General features: G+C 36.9%; 1 protein-coding gene across 1 annotated transcript in view; it reads left to right on the forward strand.

The window, feature by feature from the left end:
* The first annotated feature begins 2,732 nt into the window (after nt 1-2,732).
* The window catches only part of LOC128856821 (uncharacterized), a 74,176-nt gene continuing 56,849 nt past the window's right edge, over nt 2,733-20,059 (forward strand). The window contains exons 1-2 of the mRNA XM_054092180.1: nt 2,733-3,023; nt 4,736-5,234. The gene's annotated coding sequence lies outside the window, so the exon portion shown is untranslated. The remainder of the gene's footprint in view (nt 3,024-4,735; nt 5,235-20,059) is intronic.

Raw genomic sequence — 20,059 nt, forward strand, 5'->3', positions numbered from 1 at the left:
AGAGAGGATATCTCGAAGGCCGTGGCTTGTATAACCGGTAATTGGTTATTTGGCTGGCATTCCCTGAGACTAAAAGTTTTCTCCCAAGAATAGAAGTTGTATAGATGAGGAAGAGGAAGAGGAGGAAGAAGAAGAGTAAGAAAGAAGAGGACGAAAAGGAAGAAAGAAGAGCATTTCCTTTGCAATTGTCCAGCCTTGGCTAAAATCACAGCAGGTTTCTAGGTAGATAATTTTTCAGTTCTCTTACGGAACTGTTCGGCGTGGGGATTGGACCAAACCTGCGCTTCATAACAGCCGCACAATAGTTACACGAAGAAAAATAAATGGGGTTACCGTGTCGCACAGTGGCATCACAACTAAGTGAGTTGATCGTACAGACCGACCACCACCATAACCTCACCTAACCCAGGTTTTTACATTTTTATGCGACAGCAAACCTTGAACAGCGTACTAATTAATTTTCTTACAAGAAACTTCCTTTTTCGAATATATAATAAAATTTTGTCTATAAAAAAAAAACATAAATAATTGGCGCGTACACTTCTGTTAGGTGTTTGGCCGAGCTCCTCCTCCTATTTGTGGTGTGCGTCTTGATGTTGTTCCACAAATGGAGGGACCTACAGTTTCAAGCCGACTCCGAACGGCAGATATTTTTATGAGGAGCTTTTTCATGGCAGAAATACACTCGGAGGTTTGCCATTGCCTGCCGAGGGGCGACCGCTATTAGAAAAATGTTTTTATTAATTTTGCTTTCACCGAGATTCGAAGGCTACGGCGGCCGCCATATAAAAGTTTGTCTACGATAACAAAAAAAACTAAAGTAATGAACCATGATGAAAATATTTTTATACATACATACATAATAATACATACATACTTTAATTCCTGAAAATGATGCGACAAGTGCATTTTAGAATTAAGTGGATATCAAGAATTGTATAAGCAACTTGAGAAACTAAAAAAAAGAACATTGGCTAATTGAAAACGTTGTACCAACAGAAGCCGTTAATAACAACATTAATTTTTTGTGTAATCAAACAGATGGGCTACACATTCGTATCTGACATACATAACACTTTTAATCCAGTACGGAAAAATGTGTACGCTTGCCATCAAGTTGCGAAACATATTTTTATTCCTAATTTCAGTTTGAACTTTGTAATTGAAATCAAACTTAACGCAAACTTTGATTTTTCTTTTTGTAATAAAAATGATTTATTCTTGTTTTATAAATGTTACCTATTTATGTTGGCTTTGAAATATTTGCATGTGATTATTACTTCTTCTGCACTAATTTTTGGCAAATGTATTAAAGTCATTTCATCTTACACGATTTCTTAAAGTCTGTAACAAATTTTCGCATGCATTTTTTTACACGACTTTGATTTTGGACGATGTTCCCAGGAACGTATCTACGTAAAAAGAGTTCAATGTAAACTCAGTACTTGGATATATTTATATTTATATATGTATGTATATAATTGGCGCGGGTGGGGCTTTTGGGCGTTTGGCCAAGCTCCTTGGTTTTTCATGAGAAGCCTTTTCATGGCAGAAATATATTCGGAGGTTTGCCATTGTCTGCCGAGGGGCGACCGCTATTAGAAAAAAAACTATTTCTTCATTTTTGTGTTTCACCGAGATTCGAACCGACGTTCTCTCTAAATTCTATATGGCTATTCGGCTACGGTGGCCGCTGGATGTTTAGCCACCTTTTTAATTAAATTAAAAAAGTCAGGAAAAGCTCTATGGGAATAGTACTGCATAAATATTATATTATTATTATTTATTAATGAATTTGTATAATAACAAATTAGGTAAACAAATATGAGGAGACAACAGCATAATAACACTATTTCAGGGCGATCTGTTTTCTTGTAACAACGAGCATCATGCAATGTTAGCTACATATATGAAAATGTTTATAAAAAATGCATTTCATTTTTGGTTTTCTTAATTTTTGAGATGAATACCTTCAATGCACATACATATTGCATATGTAAAAATACAAAAATTCGTATGAACAACTAAAACTTCATATGAATGTTTGTAAACATTTGTGAACAAAGCTTGTAAGTCAATTACTTAAATAAAATTCTGATAATTATGCACGCGAATCCATCGATAAACATACTTATGTATGTGCATAAATATATACATTTGTTATGTATTAGGAAATGCTCATAAGCTAGTTCACATCCAAGAAATGTTTGGCGGGGATATAAAAGGTTGCTCGCATTGGATTAAGAGAATTATTAAATGGTCTGCATCTCTTAGGCGCTCACGCGAGAGCTCTCTCACGCAGCTGTTTCAAGAGTTCTTAGTCGGATGTTATTTTTGTTCACACGTAAATACTCGGAATATTCTGTTGCAAGACTTTTTGACTTTCAGAACATTTTACTCACTCTCTTACAATCGAATGCACCCAAACAAATGTTAAACGAATGTAGAGAAGTTAAACTGCCCTTTCTCTCGATGCGCTCTTCTCAGTCGCCAGCCACTACAGCCCAACCTGAGTCAACAGCTAGCTGCCTGGGCAAAGCAGCAGTCACTATGTTGTCGCTGCTTGTGCTTGTGGCTGCGACTGTGGTCAGAGTTGTTGTGATAAATAAATGTGGATGTGACTGCGGCTATGGCTACGGCTTTGGCTTTTCTGTCGCTCCAATCGACCCCTCACCAGTTACCCAGCCATCCAAAGTGTACTGATTGAGGCGCAGTTGGAGACGAAATGGTTTAGCTTTTCGCTGCTGGCTCATTCGCACGTCTGTTTCGGTGGTCGCACAGCACAGCAGACCGGTCGTCCATTACAGTATTGCCAGTAGTCACTCCAGTGGCTTGCGACTCGCCGACTCGCCAGTTCTACTCTAAACATACGCGCTCCGCTGTCTGCGCAACTCAACCACCAACAGGCGACCGCAAAGACTATCAGTCATCAGCACGGCGGAGCATTCAAGCTCCAGAAAAAACGCAAAAAATATCCGTATGCGGTGTGTTTACTTGGTAGTCGCACTGCATAACACAGCACGGTACGTAATAGCGCCGCTTGTTCAGATGTACGGACAGCTAGGCAGGCTGGCTGGCAGACACAGCACGGTCCGGCCGATACGGGAGCGAAACGTTGTTCGCATTGAGTGGCGTGGCTACGAAGTTTGATGTGATTTGCCGTCGCAAAAATGCAAATACTCGTTGGCGTTTTAAAAAATTATAAAAGTTTTGTTAGATTTCTAAAAGTGGAGAAATGTAATTGTTTGAATTAACTGCTTTTAACAGTTTATGAAGAATGGAATACATAAATTTTTGTTTGTGAAACTATTCAGTAATTCACTAAAAAGTATGTTGGTTTCCGGAAGAAATGTGTGCAAATAAAGAAAGACAAAAACAAGTTCGTGCAAAATAAAACGAAAAACGTGTGACACCCCCAACGTTGCTGGAAGTACGCTACCGACATACCGTTCTCGCTCGCAAACTCAACAACAGGAACAAAACAACATTGGACGCAAAAAAACGTCCCCTAAAAAGTCACCACTGCCGCCCCAGAACGCAGTCAAGCAGCTTTTAAGTAAATGGGGACCGAATCGAGCTCACTCCTTACTGCCGCCAATCTACCAACGGCTAACGACAACTCCAGCAACAACAGCAGCAAAGGCTCAATCCCTACCACCACCCATCACCCACCTCGGCGTCAGAAACCTGCACCAAGTCGACGCTCTTCATATACTCACCAACGTCCCCTTTACCAACGTCGTCTTCGTCATTACTATATTTTTTCACCCAATGTCGGTTGGTGACTCTTTTCACATTTCTCAACCTTGTTGTTACTCTTCCGATAAGGTGGTGTGATAGAGTTTTTTATTCACTTTGCTCACTGTAGCTCTGCAGCTGCGCTGCCACTGCCACTGTCACTGCTGCTGTCGCAGTTGTCGCACTTGCATTTTTATTTAGTTTTTTATTTCGTCTTTTCTCTTCGTAATTTTGTCGTCGAGTGTCATTGGCTGAGTCGCATTTGCTGATGATGTTGTGTTGTTGTTGTGCTTTAGTAGGTGGATATATGGCACTGCCTTGCCGGGCGCTGGTATCCGTGTGATGGGTGTTATGTGTTTGAGTTTTGCGAGTAGCGGTTTGTATGCGAGTGCACGTGTGTGTATATGAGGGTATGCGAGGGTATAAGCGTTAAAACTGTGCGAATGCGAGCAAATTATACAACACATATGTATGTGTTTGCATGGAATGTGAATGGGCAAATATGTGTGTATGCATGCATGCATATACATATGTGCTCATGTATATGGGAAAACATCGATGTATAGAGGTAGCAGCTAAGCATGGGAGCGTGTGTTCGCGGTGCTTGGCTGGGTGTGAGTAGCGGCGGGTCTGGTCTGGTATTGCACAAAAGTCGCGCAATTCAATGGCGACACAGCAGCAACTCTGCGACCACGACAACGACAATTGGCGACGAGAACGAGAACGAGAACGGTGATACGATAATGTTGCCAATGACCGCTGCGCTTTGTTGTTGTGCCTGTTGTTGAAGATGCCTGCTGGCTATTTTTCGAGTTTCACTTCCACCAACGGCAGTGGTCTGCAGAATTCCGCGAAACATTTAACGAACAAAAAAGTTGAAAAATGAAAACAAAGAATTAAACAAACATTAACTAATAAGTATCTACGTGTTAATACGGTACTTACGGTATTTGCTCAAACAAGGCATTCGATAATTTTCTCTCTTCTGTCACTGCAGCTATTTAGCAAAACAACGGCAAGCAAACACAAACAATTTAAGGTGCATTAATGTGTGTGAATGTAACTAAAAAAAAAATTGTTAAAAATAAAAATAAAATTAAGAATAAAGATAAAGATAAAGGAAAAGTACTAATCAAGAAGTACATTAGAAAAAATATCTACTTACATATGCCCATACCCACGTACATACATATGTTTTGTTATAAAACATATTCTAAAGTGGCGGTTTCGTTTTTAAATAATTCATCGAAAATGTATGCCGTGTTTATAGAAAATGAAATGAAACATTAGTGTATAAAGTATTTTAAGCCGAACAAACGTGCAACTAAAAAATTAAAATTTTTTAATCAACGAAAGCGGGAACAAATCAACTATAAAAAGAGACATCATTTAAAAAGTGAGCGACGTGATCGGAACGATTTTCAAGCGGAGTAATGTGGAATTACTGTATCTAATATTGCAAAATTTTGGATAGAAGGGCACAGATTACATTGCAGGTGAGCTGACGCACTGAATGAATGAAATAATTTAAAAGAAATGTCAAAAACCTGTCAGGTAGCATCGCGGATGATTGCCTTAAACCCAAACATACTCTAAAGCATTTGATAGGAATTATGGAAGCTAAATTTCTCTATGTACGCTTATGAGGAAATGCGGCAATGTGATGAAAGCTTTCAGTTAGAAAAAAGTGGTTCCTAAGTCTTACACATTTCTCCCTTACACTATCCGTTACTGTACTGTGCTATCCTTATGAAGCGCACAAGAATTCTTAAATAAATGTTTTTCTTTCACAAAATGGTCCATTGCAACTGCAGTAATTAAATTCGTGTTGCGTGAAATTTACAGAATTTAATTACGCAATTACATGCATCTCAACTGTTTAACGCTCAATAAATTTCTGCTGCAAGTGGGAAGTAAAACTTCCAGCGTACCCGCTAGTGTTCGAACTCAAATGATTGGTAAATTAATTAGAACAAATCGAAAAAATAACAATTGAAAAAACGCTCAAGACTCAATACACTCAACTATAAAACTATTCAATTAAAAACTTCTAATTTGAGAAACAAAAATTTGACTAAGAATTTGCACAATAAAACACAAACCATTTTTTAATTTCTCATAAAAACTTACGTTTAAATTTACACGTTTTTCCGGGTCATATTCGATGCTTTTTAATTTTTTATTTACTAAAATTTGACTTCTTTGGCGTTGACAGTTTTATTTAAAAAAAATAGTAGTAAAATGGGCTTTAGATGGTAGTACTTTAATGCTCTGAAGATTTTTCAAATCCGAGTTCGAGCATTTGGAACTAAGATTCATCACTGTTATAGCTTCAAGTTTATTGACTATTTCGTTGACTAAACCCCCCTTAATTGTTTTGCAAAAGGTCTTAAAAAAGAATAATTATTTACTTAATAATTTAAGCCGTAAAGCAAATATTTTTTCTCGGCTACAAAATTCTGTGATGAAAGTTAACTGTTCTCCTCTCTGAACCCACTAACCAATTCACATTCTTCTTTATTTTCATTAAAAAAAATATATAATATTGTCTGCATATGTAAGTGCGTACAGTTTCATGTCACTTACGAACGCTACTCAGCGACTGCCCATTCAATAGATCGCTCCGCTATTAAAAAAACTTTTTCTTTTGTTCGACGTCTCAAGCCTCGTCTACTGCGTTATTTATTTAAAAAAAAAAAAAGGATTAAGGTATTAAACTGCAGTAATGAGTGAATTGAGTTATACAGTGTCTCCTCTTCTTTTAGCGGCTAAGCCGTTGAGAAAGTTTTAAACGAAAGTTCAGTACATTTTCAATATAATTAAAAGGCTGCAAGAAGCTGAACAATATCCCCCTTCGAAATAAGCTATTGCCTTGACATATATTTATATAGTGTTGTTGCTCTAGTTGCAAGCTGAACCGCCAATGCCACTGACTTATCGGAAATCATATATCGGGTGTTTTCTCTAAGGGTGTCATATTCGAAAATGCTAATATATGAGGGAAAGGTGCTTTAAAGTTAAAAAATCGTTATTGATCTGTGCCTAACTGACATTTGATTGCCCCGGTGTCCCATTTTGGTCACCGAAAAACGTGTTTCTAAAAGCGGACGCCATTCAGCAGACAGTGGCTAACTTTCCAGTGATTTTCCGTTATGAAAAGCTTTTGAAAAATAAAACTTAAAACATTTGCGTTGCAGAGGCGGCATAAAACTGTCGGTCGCTCTACTTGTAGGACGACATCAAGACACACGCAAAACGGGAGGTTGGACGGATCTCTGCTCATATACGAGTATACCTATTATACACAGCTCTCTAAGTAACAACAATGAATATTTTCCCTAATTAGATGCTATTAGTAGATGCTGTAGATGCTATGTAATTCTGCGATATTTAATTCCTTTGAGGTACTCAAATTTGTGTGGAAAACGTTTAAGCTCTCACGATTTTTAATTACCGCGAATTTCTTGTTTCCTATATCCTTAACACTCCGGTTTAGGTTTTCTCAATTGAGGTTTAAAATACAAAATACACTGCGATAGGCGACATGTCGGTTTTTCTATTTCTTATAGAATCAACCAAATTGAATAATATGGTTCTTAACAAAAAATATGGATCAATTATTTGCATGAATAATGGTGTAGCAACGATTGTTTCTATTTTTTCAGTTTTTAAGCTCACGCCGCGCCAACCAAACCTAAATTGGTCGAACTCAAATTTTATGTTCTAAGTTTTTGAGTGGGAAGGGTACCAAAATATACCTTGAATTCGAAAATGAATAACTGGGGAAAATTTGGCCAAATTTAATGTGCATACAACGATAAATATCTTCCATTAAAATGTAGAACATTTTTCGATTCGAAAACTTAGCTTCCTACAAATGTAAAGAATATCTTAACATAGAAGTGAATCTATCTGAATTTACAGAAAAATTACATCATACATCCCATAAGCACGTCTACAGGTAAAATCCGCCAAACAGTTGATTCATGAATGACTAATTGAGAACGTCGAGATATCGATGTTGAAGGTTTTCAGCAACACTTGGTGCTGAAGCAACAACATTCTCAACAGAACAGCCAGTTTTTGGTCTGCCAGCCTTTTTTGAATACTCGGCAGAACCAGTTTCTTGACATTATTTCACCAACTTTTGAATTGTGGACTCATTCGGATGATTATTTCCACCAAAAAAATTACGAATTTAGCGATATGCTTTCCTTAAAGGACGACCATAAAAGTTTCAATAGTTTCAAAGCGTTGTACATCCGTCTACTTGACAAACGTCAAAGATGACATACAAAAGATACCGTCTGGGAATTATTCACTATTGACATCTAAGCGTCACTTTTGAACGGACCCTTTATAATCTAACGAAATTTACGGCATTCGATGTAAATATGGATGGGATGTACCACTAAAGCATTTATTTGAATAATCGTACTTCAATTTCAATGACTTAAGAGTTTTCAGGTTGCAGTTGCGGTACATACATGTCATGGATCGAAGTGTGAAACTCCGTAACCGCATAATTTGTGCCAAAAATGAGATTTGCTTACCGGTTTCTCCTGGCATCAAGCGTTATCCATTCATTTATAAAAAAATAAATTGTATAACTAGCCTGAAATTGCTTCGTTTGATAAAAGAGAGAACCATTTAAAAAAAAGACAGTTTTCACTCTCTCCTGTAAAATTTGGTTAACCTCACTTAACTTTGCTTCGCGCCTTTGTACTTTAAACGACGATATGAAAGTAAAATCAATTGAATTTGGTGTGGCAAACCGTTGCAATCGTGCAATATAAAAATTTCCAACTGTAGAGCTTTTCTTATTAAAACTAAACCGAGACAAATGGAGGGAAAATTCCGTTCTAAATTCAGCATTTCTCGCTTATTAACTTTGGAAAAACTGTAAGAAACTTTCACCTATTTGAATATACAAAAAAAAAATACGATTACGCAATGCAAAACTGCTCATTTTCCCGCTTCTGGCACTTAAATTTAATTTTGTTCTTATCTTAATTAATAAAATTTATGCTTGAGACTGATAATATGGAGCTGCACTAGTTCGGTCTGTCTACATTCGGTTGAGGCTTTTCAGAACTACTTAGAGGTCTTTACTAACTAACAATAAGTTATTTTACAGTGTTTGAACTAAATTTTAAAATTAAAAATAATAGTGAAAAACGATTTTGTTGGGCTAACGATTTGACAAGGGGAAATAGTAGGATGTAGTGGAAAGTGGAAGTAGGAAGAAAAGAACAAAGTAAGCATTAATAAATAAAACGTAAGCATTAAAAAAAATACTTCTGTTAGGTGTTTGGCAAGGAAGCATTGAAAGAGCAAATATGTGTTCGTGCATCTTAGCAACTTAGTGAGCAAAGTAATGCAGGAGCTCATTTCTAAAGCGCAATGTACTTCGGATGGTTTTGAGCTTTTGTGACAGCGCTTTGAAAGGCGAACAGCAAAAACAAAGAACTGACGTTCAAGACAACTGTATTTCTTACTAAACAGGTTAAGTGATCTAGCGAATTGAATTCGTTCGACAAAGTATTTGTGTTCACGTGCGTTAATGGTGAAGCAGCATTAGATATTTTACTATAGGGTTTTCCAATAAGAGGTAGTATTTTGATATTCAAAGAAAAATGTCATTTTTTAATATAAATAATTGGATGCTTATTTCAATATAAAGAGAAAGGTCTGGCATCAATAGTGAAAATAACATCAGGCAAATGAACACCACGACCATGCTTACATGACAATATCTTTTTCATCAAATTTTCCATAACCGAATTGCAAAGTGGCTGCCCTATGTCCTCGATAGCCTCTCGAATTCCATCTTTGAGGTCTTGATTCGACCCTGGGCTGTTGGCGTAGACCTTCTCTTTCACGTGGCCCCAAAGAAAAAAGTCACAAGGTGTTAAATCACAAGATCTCGGTGGCCAATTGTGATCACCTCTTCGAGAGATAACATGGTCCGGAAACTTTTCCCGTAAAAGATCAAAGTTTTCGTTGCTTGTGTGGCACGTAACGGCGTCTTGTTGAAAATAAACGTTGTCTAGATCAATACCATCCAATTCCTGCCATAAAAAATCGTTAATCATCTCTCCTGTTGAACACCTAACATCTGTTATTGGAAAACCGTATATTAATAAATCATCAAATTTTATAGGAAATATTTTTAAGGCAGGACATTTTATACAATGTACGTATCTGGTAATGTTGCTGTAAAGGACACAGACCATCAAAATTGACCCACAATTCACATCCATTTAATTGGGTTGGTAGCAGACATGTTTGAGCTAAAAGCAATCGAATTTTCACTGTGGTAAAGTGCTGAATAGCCCATAATGAACGGAGCATGCCACAGAGCTTGCCTATTGCTCTGTAAATGTGACTATTCCACGATAGACCTCTATTGAAAACTATTCCGAGATTTCTGACACTGTCGACAAGTTCATTAGCAGCGTTGTTCAATTGCACTTCACTGTATCCTTCGAGTTTAAAAGCCTTCCTATGAATAACGATACACTCTGATACTCCGATTTAAAAGTAACCCCTTGTCACGGGCCCACTTGTTGGCGTGGTCTAAGTTAGTGTTGAGATTATTAATACAAAAATACATTAATATTATATATAGAATAAATTTAAATTCAGTGAAACTGTTTTTGATTCATGTACTCTTGTAATTCGTTGCAAATGCTGTTATTTATTTTAAATAAATTAGACCTCAATTTGAGATTGTTTTAAATAGAAGTTTATAAAACCTTCGGTAGACCCAACTGTTTTTTTAAAGTAAAGGAAACGAAAGTTTCACTCCAATTCATAAATTTTTTTCCCCCATAGCTCAAGTTTTTACTTACATTTTTTATAATTAGTTAAAATAAATTTAAAATTAATTGTTTAATTTAATTTACTCAAGGATACCAGATAATATAATAACATGCTTGGATTTTATTCACATAAAGAATCATATTTTGAGATATCGGCTTTGCGTACTAAAGAAAAACAAATATGTCGGAAAACTATATTAAGCTTCAGAAAACTACTCATATATAAGCTAAAATAAAGTAGTCAGAATACGAAAAAAACACAAAAAGTTTAGCAAATAAAAATTAGTTAATGAATTATAACTTATGAACCGATTTAAATTTTTTTTTTTTAATTTTTGTACATGTATTGGCTACAGTCGTACATAGCCGTTTTTAAAAATTCCAAACATTAATATTTATTCAAGCCTTTCGAAAACCAAAAAAAAGGGCAAAAACACCAACTCATTTTTCAAACCTGCACCATTTTCTCAAAAAAAATATAAAAAAATCACCACGTACAACGACAGCCAATGATGTATAGATTATCGTAGCCCTGGTGGCATCAATTTTTTATGACGTCTTTGCATTAATATTAATAACAATTGTAATTTTTAATATTTTTCAATAAAAATTTGTGTCAGTATAGTGGAGTATATGTTAAATTAATTATAGTTTGTCCGATCCTCAAATAATCTTCCCTGCTTATAAAAAAAATTCATGAAAATCACTTAATTTTCACGCGTTCACATTGGTGGTCCCCCTAATGGCACTTTAGAAGGTAAAAAGTAGATGTATACGAGTATAATGAAAGCGCCACCACAGTTTCAAATATTATGTAGTCTCAAGAATGAAGGTTTAAACTACAAAATCACTTATGCAAACTTAAAACTGAAGAATTGTAATCAAGGACTAATCTTAATTTCATTTAATATTCCTCTAAGATTAAGTTTCGTTTTGTCATTTCAGAAGTATAAAATATAATTTAAAAATATTCTTGTCCAATTTTCGGATAATTTTTTTTATTCAGTTACTTATATACAGAGTGCGGCTGTAGGTATATCTGTTGTATTACAATTTGACAGCCCCTTTTACATACATTTTTTATTTTTGGTTTAAGGGAAGCTGAAAATGATTGAATATATCATTCCAATATGCGTTCAAAACTAATTTATGTTTTTATGTATGTTTTTTTGTGTTCCTTTTGTGGAACAACATCAAGACGCACACCACAAATAGAAGGAGGAACTAGGCCAAACACTTAGCAGTAATGCAAGCGCCAATTATTTATTTTTTATGTATATTTAAAAAACCAATATTACAATATTTATATATGTATAAGTGTTAAAAGCAATTTGATAGAATGATTTAACTAAGTTTATTCGATTACATATGCAGTGTATTGTTAAATGTGCTAAAATTATAAATATATAGTTTTGTTTATTTAAATATTAAAATTTCTTTTTTTCTTTCAAAAATATGCCATTATTTCATGACGACTGTACTCTGCATAAACGCTTAAAGAGTTAAAAACAGATTACCCACCTGGTACGTCTACCGATCCTTCAGTGTTACTCAGTTATTATAAAGTAAATCACCACTCAAAACTCAATTGGAGTATAAACTGATTCCAATTAGTTCGAATTGCCCAGCTTTGTTAGAGGAACGGGACGAGAAATGCACCTTCTTGTCTTTTGTATTATTTGCAGTTAGGAACGTAATCGAGAATAATATTTGCCTACACATGTATATACAGACGTACGATCCATTTTTTTAAGTACAGTTATTTTTAGTAAGCAAACACATACATGCATTTGTATGTATAAAGTAGATAATCTCATGTGTTTGCGTTGCCCTATGCCCTTGCATATAAATATATGCACTTATGCATAGGTATATAGTACTTAGACGCATACATACTTTTTACATATTATTGGGTGTATGTATACGCATGCACTTACATATACTCACATATCCATATGTATGCAAGTGCGAATATTTACCGTGTTTTCGTTTTCAATTTGAAATTTCACACTTTTATCTAATTAGGTTCATAAAATTACACACACACACATGTAGCAGCTAGCAAAGGATTTTATTTGTTTTACGAACACATACACAACCATGTTTGCTCAAATTTCACACCGTTACGCCTCGCAATTTTTAATGGTTGGTTTTTAAGTTTGCGCTAATTAAATGTCAAAGCTAATTATTGTTCCGTAAATTTACTGATTTTTTTCGCTTTGCCAAAAAATAGCAAACTTAAATTACAAAATTTCCATAATACTAATTCTAATGCTGCATTTCGCTGACTGAAACAGGTTGCTCCATCATGCATTTATATGTATGTATATGTCCATATAATCGAATGATGGAAGTAAATATCAGATTTTATAAAGTTCTCAAAACTGTAATATTACATCAGAAAAGCTTGAGCGGATTGCTTATTGGATTGTATCTTCTTTATTACCCAGTTCAAAGTCATAAGAGTAGAAAGCAGAAACGGGCGAATTCATCATTTTAAAGACGAAAAATATAGTTAAAAATCTTCACTTATATTTTCTATTACTATCCAGCATTGAAAATCTGATTTATTTGAATTTTTGTAAATTCCCATTTTACTTTTCCATTTCCTTCACTTCAATATCTTTGTAACAATACATAGTACATTTATGTTATCTTTCACATAAGGAATTACATTTTTTAACAAATTCACACTGCACCAGGCGTTATTCTGCTTAAAATTGCTAATCAAACTTATTTGTGCACCTACACAATCCTACACATGCATATGTACTATGTACATATACGCTTTTTAAATAAATCGAAAAGCAAATACTTCTACTGTTACTACTTGGCCTTGATCGTCTTCGGAAATAAAAATCAATTCTTACTAATCAGTTGTTCGACACATAATCGCTGTCAGGCTAAAAAATAACGCTGACGGTGTTATAAACAGGTAAAAAAAAATTACTCAACCGGTAAAGTGAGAATAGGCAATTTTTCATTATTCATCATAAAGCGAAACAGCTGCTTGCTCCTTTGCCCAATGCTGCCAAGCTAACACACCAAATATGCTTAAAAGTATGCAACGGTTATGAAACCGAAATACGTTTTCGGAAACTTTATCGATGACATATGTAAGTGTGTATAATAGGCCGGGTCGATTTGTGCGGAGGCAAAAAATCGCCCATTGCTCTGTGAAAATCATATTCTAGGGATCAAAATAAGAAACTTTGCCGAAGGAACCATACCTCTAAAACGAATTCTGATGTCCCCCAATTTGGGTCGAACTTTTTAGTTTCTTTTCTATAACTCACTTAAATTAATTTTTTCATTTACATATGTATGTTCTGACTAAATAAATTTCTTAAGAGAAAAAATAGATATTATTATAAATAAATAATAAATATTTTTATAAATAAATAAAAATAAAGAAAAAACATAGCCATTTATGATTTTTTCATGTAAAGGCCAAAAATGGTGATATTTTGAAATTGGGGGACATCAGAATTCTTTTTAGAGGTATGGTTCCTTCGGCAAAGTTTCTTATTTTGATCCCTAGAATACGTTTTTATAGAGCAATGAGCGATTTTTAAATCGACCCGCCCTAGTGTATAAGGACCTCTTTTAGACTGCTTGTTGAACTGTGATGAATTTTTAAACAGAGTTTATAGAGCTCTTCTTTTAGCCAAGCATTAGCAAGTGGCAAATAGATGAAGCAACTGGTATAAATGAACATCTATTGACAACGCAGGAATTGGATTACTTATTCGAATTTTCCACATGAACGAAATATTTCAGTACAGCAAAACTTCTTACGTTATTTAGATTGAATTCATCCGATTTTTAGGAATTCGAGAATTTGATAAATCTTCTATGGTTTGAGTTTGTATTAAAAAAATGCAATGTTTGAAACAGTCAAAGACGATGCCGAAGAAAAATATTGTATCAAATATGGGTCGGTCAGAGAGTGTTGGTTCTCTTTTTTTATTAAGTTTTACTGAACGCCATACAATTTCTGTATGTAAATGGGAACTTTTCGCGCCTATACATATCTACATATATCTATGTATATACATACATATATATTTATGGTTGGCTGTGTGAATATGTGCGTTGTCTCATGAAAATATTCCCTACGGTTAATTTTAAATTTTATTGCGTAGCAACTCTAGTTTATGAACTTTAAACAGTAAATGAGACACAAAACATCCCCTGCTCCTCTTCCCCCTAGCTCCTCCTAATTCTCAGAAAGTTGGATCTAAATGTTGAGCAGTGTGTTTTTTACGATGTGAACGCTCTATCATTAAAACGAATGCGCGCGTCGCAAATTAGTCGCATTTAAACTAATTTCAAACAAAAACTGTAACAAACAACTCTTTAAGGTAAATTTAAAACTGAAGCCACCAAAAGATGGAAAACCAAAAGAAAGTACAACAAAAAAAAAATACAAGTAAATGCCGTATAGAAATTTCCCCTAATTTAATTGCGGAAGATAACTTTTACTATATAAAATAAATGTACAATGAAAATAGAAAAGTGAATTTAAGAGGAGAAAACTGTAGAGATTACGCGCTCTATATACAATTTGATAAATGCATTTTCATTTTTTTCCCCCTAATCACTCCACTCGGGAGCATAGGACCTCGACAATATTCAGTCTTGCGTTGGTTTCGTTAATCTATTTTGCTTTCTGGCGGGGTAGGTGATTAGCCTTCCTTTGATATAGGTTTATGCACTTGTTTTTTCAGTGTCGAACGGCTCTTTATTTTTTGTGCGATAAATCAGCTCCAAAAATTATACCTGCACAAGAAATTTTTGCTCTACACAGCACAGACGCACAATTAAAGTAAACGGAAATCATTTCGTAGCAAAGACCCCCGTGTATTCGTAGAACTCACTGTTTTAAAGGGTCTTTCAAAAGTGATGCGTAGATGTCAATAACGAATAATTCCTAGAGGGTACCTTGTTTTCATGTTATTTTTAGTATTTGTCGTGTAGGCAGATATACAATTTCAACCATGGATGCTTACTCGATAGAACAACGTTTTAAAATTATTGAAAATTATTGTCAAAATGGTCGATCTTTAAGAGCAGCACAGCAAAATTCGTGATTTTTGTGGTGGAAATTATCATCTGAAGAACTAGACAATTCAATAGTTGATGAAAAAATTTCAAACAATTCAATTTCATTTTTTTTTTTTTCGTTCTGCTGCAGCCCTGTAAGTGTTTCTGAACAACCTTCAACATCGATATCTCGACGTTCTCAACAATTCATGAATCGACTGTTTGACGGATGGTGGGCATTTAAATGATCTCATTTTCCACGTATAAATGAGAAGAACCGTATTTTAAGTACAATACAAATAATGAAACCTAAAAGGGTTTAAATTTTTATGTTTTATTTTAAAACAACATCTAGGCGCGTCTTTTGGTAATACGCTTTATTTGCTTAATTCCTTTTTCTGCATAAAACACCAACAAATTTTTGAAACTATTGGAAAATATTATCAATTTATGGCGTTACAGCATCTGAGTCCCCTAATGATATGTTATGAGTGATATGCCTGGTGAAAAGATGATTAATGGTGTGGCCAATAGCAGATCGTTTGCCGGGCTGACATAGCAGGGGAAATGAAACGAAAAAACTAAGAATGTGTTAGTGATAAACGAAAAAATTTAACATAAGGCCTCTTCTATTTGCCACATCTCTGCTCTGTTAATCGAACATAGAGACGATTAACATGAGGAAAAATTTGCATGTGGAAGCAACAACAAAGTTATCGAGCAAGATTCATTTCATTTATTCATCTAGTAAATCTAGGTATACATCGTTTCTTACAGACTACATAGAACTAACAGTGCCTGTAAAAATTATATATGCATATGTACATGTTTCGTAACTTCGTGAAAAATTCATCAAGTGATGATTTGAACTTAAATTTAGATAGCGATAAATCAAAAGCTAACCAACTAGAAATATGAATATTCTAATCAAAGATGCTTTCGAGACATAAACAGAGACCGAAGATTTTTTCGAGGTATGTGAAGATGACTGCGTTCTAAGAGTTAAGGTGAAGCAACTGTCCCATATCAAACACAAAGCAGCCTGAAAGTATACATACTTCAGGCCTCTTCTATTCGCCACTTAACGATTAACTTAACGAAAAATTTGCTTGCGAAGGCAACAACAAATTTTCCGCTAGCGAGTACGGTTACACCTCATTAGACTGGTATAATTCACTGTCCTACAAGCAAATGCAATTTTTGGCACAACAGATGTTCATTTATGCCAGTTGCTTTTTCTATGCGCCACTTGCTAACGCTTGTGCTAACGAAATGAAGAAACCTACAATGTCACTTCGTTGCCGTCTGAACAACGACTGATTGGACGAGTATGTGAAATACCGAACCATCCCCATGTCGTGGCAGCCTAAGTTCCCCCCACAATTTTGGCCAAACCTGGTAAATCTTTCTTCCTTGGGTGGTATGTGTGTATGCGCGTAAATCAATTGCCAGATTAACAGAGCTGAGAAATCCAAGTTACTGGCTCCTGTTCAGTTTTAGATAACTGTATAACCTATTCATTGCTGTCCTAAAAACCACAATCCATTGCAATGTTATATATTCACATCGCATTAGGAATTTAGTATCTATTAATGATCGCTCATTATCGTTAATGACCACTTGGGAATATCAAGGAATATTTACTAACTGAAAAATGTCCAAAGGCAAAACCAGTTTAAACGTAATAAAATAATTTTAATCACATGTCTGTAATTTATTCAAAAATATGCAGATTGTATTATTATATTCTATTAAAAAATGTTAGCTTGATAAAAGCAGTTGCACATTAAATTTATATCTTGGGGAACTTTGATTTCGAATATTTTCGTTATAAATGTCTAAATGATTGTTATTGTTGTTAAATGATCTTTTTTTTTTTTTTTTTTTTTTTTTTTGTCGGGACAACTAGCAAGTGCAGCACTCAGACATTAATTGAGTCCATTGTACTACACTTGGATTTCCTTTTAATTTTCTTTAAATCTACCCGATCTCCGAAGAAATCTGAGTAGATCTTGTGGTGCCAAGGAGCCAAGATGGTCGCTTCTTAACACATCAGTGCCAAAGACCTCAAACCTGATTCGCGCGAAGGCGGGGCAGACACACAGGAAGTGGTCCGCCGTCTCATCCTCCTCTTCACAAGCTGGGCAGAGTACACTGTCAGAGATGCCCAACCTTTCCATGTGCTTTGCCCACAGAAAGTGGCCCGTCATCAGTCCAACCAGCCGTCTGCACTCCCCTCTGCTTAATGACAGAAGGGTTTGCGACAGTCGATCGGACATGACAGGTAACATCAGTTTTGTCCATCTGCAGCCTCTCTCAGCCTGCCATTTGCTAACCGTGGCCGTGATGGCCGCAGAGGGGAGTGGCAAAGCGGGCTCTGGGCCAAAGAAGTGGGCTTCAGAGCCCATCTTAGCTAAGGAGTCATAGGTCTCGTTACCCGCGATACCCACGTGTCCCGGGACCCATGTTAGCATCAGGCTATTATGTCTGCCGATATAGTTCAGCCTGGATTTACAGGACTTCACTACCCCTGATGTGGTTTGAGGGCTGTCTAAGGCCATAAGCCCTGCAGACACATATAGATCTGCCTCTCCATCGTTTTTCCACAACAAAGTTCATCGCTTCTTGAACTGCATACACCTCCGCTTGAAACACAGATGCATGCATTCCAAGAGCAAAGTGCAGTTTTGTCCCGCTGGATTCCACGTAGACCCCAGAGCCGGAGCCATGCTCGGTCTTGGAGCCATCCGTAAAAATGCGAAAACAGTGCTTGCCGGGCTCATTTTCTGAGTCTTCCCACAACTGAGCCTCTGGTAGCACTACACTGTATCTCTTTTCAAGTACGACCCTTGATGGCATGGAGTCAAGGGGCATGGAGAGAATCGTTGGATCGATGTCCATGCCTTCTCTGTGTTCCAATGCCGGACAAGGGCCGTACCAGTTCCCACTGTGTTTCAGTCTGCAGATGGCCTCCAAGGCCTCTCCTCGGATGAAAGCATCAAGTGGTGGTAAACCAATCAGAGCATCTAGTGCCGGGCCTGAAGTAGTCGGAAAAACTCCGGTGCAACAGATGGCCACAGTGCGTTGTAGTCTCGATAAGGTCCTCCTGACTCCCACTAGGGAGAGTCTGCTCATCCAGACCACTGATGCATAGGTGATAATGGGTCTTATCATAGCCGTGTAGATCCATAGGACCTTGCTAGGAGAGAGACCCCAGGTTTTCCCAAAGACACCTTTGCACTGCCAGAAAGCTGTCAGCGCTTTTGATGCCTTTGTTTCAACGTGTGATTTCCATAGGAGCTTACTATCGAGGATTACTCCAAGATATTTGATTTCCTTGGATAGCTGGATTGTGACTCCTTTTAGCTTTGGCAGAACGAGTCCATCAAGCTTCCTCCTTCTGGTAAAGAGGACAATACCAGTCTTGGCGGGATTTGCCGACAGCCCGTTCGCACAGATCCAGAGTTTTCTGCACTTTCCTGCAGATGTTCATAAGCGAAGAGCCTGTTACCAAACAAGCAACATCGTCCGCATATGCTTGTGCGTAGACTCCCGAATCGTTTAAGGTGGTGAGTAGAGGATCGATTACCATGCACCAGAGCAACGGAGACAGCACACCGCCTTGGGGGCAGCCTCTGTTAACCCCAGATGACACCAGCAGATCTTCCTCTGCTCGCACCGAAATGATTCTTTGGGCCAGCATCGAACGAATCCAATTTACTAGCACCCGGTCTACGCCGTGCCTACTAGCAGAGTTACACATACTATCAAAAGTGGCATTATCAAACGCCCCCTCTATGTCTAAAAAGATACCCACAGCGTAGTCCCTCCTGTCGATGGTCAGCTCTACCCTAGCAACAAGGTTTTGCAGTGCCGACTCGCAGGATTTTCCACTCTGATAGGCATGCTGAAATAGAGACAGAGGGTGAGCCTTCAGCGACTTCTGACGTATGCGCAGTTCCACCAGTCGTTCGAGACTTTTCAGCATGAAAGAGGTCATGCTGATGGGTCTAAAGCTTTTGGGGCTGGTGTAGTCGTCTTTTCCAACCTTTGGAATGAAAGCGACCCTCACCATCCTCCAAGAGCGTGGTATGTAAGCCAGTGCCAGGCATGCCGAGAAGATTTTCTTCAGGGCTGCTGTCACGAACTCTGCACCCTCCTTCAGCATGGCAGGATATATGCCATCGGGTCCGGACCATTGATGGCAAATCGAATGGCGGTCTCATTCACCACAGATCTGGCAACGAACCAGTCATGCCGAGAAGGTGTAGCAGCTCTGAGAACTGCCTCTATCAATAAGGGCTGTTGCCGGCTGATGCTTATCTGATTACCAGGAAAGTGAGACTCCATCAGCAAGCTGAGTGTCTCACTTTTTCGCTCCGTGAAGGAGCCATCAGATTTCCTAAGTGACCCCAGCTTTGCCGTTGGGTCCCTTTTCAGGATCCTAACCA

This window comes from Anastrepha ludens, chromosome 3 (genome assembly GCF_028408465.1).
Source record: "Anastrepha ludens isolate Willacy chromosome 3, idAnaLude1.1, whole genome shotgun sequence".
Lineage (NCBI taxonomy): Eukaryota > Metazoa > Arthropoda > Insecta > Diptera > Tephritidae > Anastrepha > Anastrepha ludens.